Source organism: Petaurus breviceps, unplaced genomic scaffold (genome assembly GCF_028583685.1).
Source record: "Petaurus breviceps papuanus isolate PSGF00001 unplaced genomic scaffold, PetGlider_PUasm1.0 140, whole genome shotgun sequence".
Taxonomy (NCBI): Eukaryota; Metazoa; Chordata; class Mammalia; order Diprotodontia; family Petauridae; genus Petaurus; species Petaurus breviceps.
The window spans coordinates 18,275,059-18,279,089 of NW_027185698.1; positions in this window are offsets into that span (position 1 = coordinate 18,275,059).

Below are 4,031 nucleotides of genomic sequence, written 5' to 3' on the forward strand. Positions count from 1 at the left end.
CTGAGGCTGGATTTGAACTCAGATTTTCTTGGCTCCTGGCCTTTATCCACCAACACTTTATCTACTCTGCCACCTACTGGTCTCTTACTAAACAGCAGGATCAGGACCTGAGTCCATATCTCCTAACTTCCAGTATTGCTATTATTTCTAAGCCTAATACTTCCTTCCCCTTGGATACCTTCTTTCAGAGTTGATGCATTTATAAATAACTTTGTTTCAACAAAACACATATTAGAGATTGGATTAGATAGACTTTGAGTGTGTATATGGAAGGATGATCCTAAAGAGGCATTTAAGTCCATAAAATACCACTTACAATGTTATCAGGGGAAAAAAAAGTGACCACTTTTAGATATCTCTCTAAAAAGCTCCAAATCAACTTACATTTTTAAATTTAGAAGTAAGTAGGTAAATAAAATGTGCTTTCTTTTAAATGAGATTTAAGGCCAAGTTTACAATGTATATTCCAAGGATTCTGGAGTGTATCTGCGTATGTTCTATCTGTGGGGCAGCTAGGTAGTACAGTGGATAGAGTACTGGGCTTAAAGTCAAGAAGACTCATCTTCCTGAGTTCAAATACAGCCTAATATACTAGCTGTGTGACCCTAGACAAGTCCCTTAACCCTTGCTGTAGGAGAAGGAAATAGCAAACCAACATCTTTGCCAAGAAAACCCCAGATGGGGTCACAAAAAGTCAGACACACCTGAAGAACAATTGCTACCTCCACTGGTTCAGACTCAATCCTTTTTATTTCTTAGAACAGTCTTAATAAGTTGTTGTAAAAACAAAAAAAAACAACCCCCCCAACTCTCCAAAAAATCAAATTTATCACCCAATGGCCACCCTTATGGTGATAAGCTGACCTTTCCAAACTTATCTAGGCTAGTCCTCAGGTGGTTAAAAAAAAGCAACCCTTTTGCCAGGCTTTATTCAAAGCCTCTCCAGCTTTGTGGGACTTGACAGCTTAAACTCTCCTGGAATAGTCTCTAAGAAGCATCAATACCAGTTTGGGTTTATAAAAACAATCCTGTGACAGGGGTGTGGGGTATGTATATGTGTGTGGGTTGGTGGGGGGAAGAAGTGGTAGATTGTGGGTAGCAGTAAGGAATATATTCTGAGTAAGTTTCAATGTGAATTCTGCCTTTATTTAATTATTTTTCTAGCTAGATTTAATGTTATTTGTTTCCCTTCTAAATGGATAGACAATGCTTGTAGACATACACTGTGATATACAGTACTCACTCATCACAGAAGCAATTACCACATGTCTGAGTTGGAGGAAATCTCTTAGCTGTATAGGTCCTATTGATAGTGGCCAGACAAAGCATTTTGTTTTAAAATGTTTTTTGTTATTCTTGTAGCTCCTTTTATAATGCCTAAAGCCACTGTCAGAAAATGAAGCCTTAGTTTGATCTCTTTGTGCCTCAATTACATTCCCTGTAAATTTGGTATATTAATATCATATCTGTTTGAAGGCAGGGGGCTAAGACAGCTGGTATCTCTAGATTTTATTTTCTAACTTATTTTCCAAGAACTATAAACTTCAGGGGAGTAGTAAAACTCATCTACTTTGAAAATTGAGGAAGCCAGGAAGGTGAGTACAAACCTTACTTGGCCTCCCACACTTTATACTTGTTTATTACTCTGGGAGATCACTAGGAAACCTGGGATTTGAGGTTCAATATAAATGTAAGAAGATATTATTAAGTTAAGTATTCAATGTATACCTGAGGAAAAAAAAGCTATAAAGTATATGAATGCTTTGAGTAGTTTTCCAGAGACAGGTTTCTTCGGGGGGAAAACTATTGATTTCCACGGTTCCTAGAGTTTTCTGAATTCTCCAGGTGAATTATGGTTGAGGTTTGAGACTATGATTATTCCCCTGTGTTAGATATTTTGTAATCCATACCATAAGGATGTCAATACTAATAGTCAGAAACTCCAAATATAAAGCAAACCTCTATGAGGGAACATGTCTTTCAGAAATAGATAGCAGAGCAGCAAATAGCTCAGAGTGGTTTTTGAGAAGTGTTGACCTCCTTTCATGCCACTTACTGTGAATTAAAGCTGCGAGGGAGAACTAGTTTGGGCATGTGGTACAGCACTCAGAGCAACCGCTGCCAGGGAACAAGATTTGTGTTTCTAAGGAGATCCAACAAAAAGGAGAATGCTTTAAGGGCCAGTCGCTGTCACTGAGTAAAAGTATCTGTGAAGAGAGAGGAACAGGAGCTGAATTAAGGAATTTTATACCCAAGTTACACGGCTAACATTGTAGTAACCTTACATTCAAAAGCAAATAACTTTGGCCACAAGTCTCAGTCCATCACATACTATTTTGGCATACAGAACCAAACTGGCTGTTTTTAACTATGACCTGTGTTATGTATGTATGTGATTGTATGGTGGCATTCTTGTGGGCATTACTAGCAATAGGGAACTAAGACAGGACAATTATATTTGAAAGGCAAAAGCACAGCACTTGTTTCTGGGGAAATGCTTATGCTTCTGTTTCTCCTACATGCAAAGATTAAAAATGCTGGCACTCTAGACTGGGGCAGCAAAACAGAGTCCTTTCCCATGACCACTGGTATTCTCTTACGGGTGGGCACGTGCACCTGGTTTACAAATGCTTAGTGGCTTACTGTTAGGATGTCCTCTAAAGAATGATTCTTTCAAGAAGGTATCATAGGATGGGCATCACGGGGAGATTACCGAGGAAAAATTACAGTACTGCTATATTTATACAGTGCTGCTCCCTTTTTTTTTCTTCCTGAGTTGGGAAGGGAACCACCTGTCTCGGCTGCTGATGTCACAGTGCTCCCTCGAGACCTAGTGCTGTTGGAAAGCACATGATACTGTACATATTTGCTCTTACGTCCATATCTGATTGAGATTGGATTTCAGATTTGCACCATGCTGTGGATTTCATTTAATAATAACTATGAGGTACGCTGCCACCCTTGGAATTAAAAAGTAACAAGTTTAAGTCCTGTTTTTAAAGCTCTATGAACTTAGGCTAAAGTTTTTTTTTTTTTTTTACATAGACATTGGATGAATGGCATGTTTCTTGCAGTGGTAATGTGTGAATACAGTTATGAAATAAGTATTAAGAAAGACATCTATAAAAGCCCTTTTGATAATGGTTAACTTTTTATGCAATATATGCCACTTGTATGAGCCTTCTATGTGCTATTTTGAAAATGACAGTAAAGTATGATTAAAGGCTATATGTGATAACATATTTTTAAGCCAGGGGAATATTTGAGACTGTACATGTGAAAAATAAGTATATAGAAGTTCCAACTAGAAAATTACCAATAGCATAGTGATGTGTTTTTGAAAGATGATTCTTCCCAAAATACTCTCAATGATTAAAAAGAATTAAGGCTGTCTCATTGAGTCTCTCTTTGTAGTATCTATGGCTGAGACTTCTATAAGTGAATATATTAATATATAAATGTATACACTCATATATTAGTGTGCACATTTAGTGGGGTGAGTTTGCCCTAGGAATTTTGCTGTTTTCATAATATTCAGTCATTGCTACAAAAAGAACAGAAAGGACTGATATAAATATTGATAGTGTACATACTGACAGTGAGTTGCAAATATTTGTGATAGTATAAAAATAAGGCATTCATCTGATCTTGAACTTGATTGCTAATTTGTAAATTGTGTGGTTAAAATCCAAAGTAGGATGAAAAATTAAGATGTGAAAAATATGATAACATATTTCAGGTATAAAAACTCAACACTAGATTTTGGATAAAATTGGGATCCCAAATCCCATTCTAAACTTTGGAATAGCCATTCAATTGAGTAGGGGTTTAGTTAATATTCAGGCTGCTTCTGTGTAGCTTTCTGATGTTCCATCAAGATAGCAAATGAGATAGACTTAGACTACTTGGTTCATCTAATCTATCACCCTATAGTGTGGGATTTTCCTCTGAATTATTAAAAATGTTATAATAAAAGATTGCTATTAATTGGTTTTCTGTAAAGTACTATACTCCTCAACATGAACTGAACT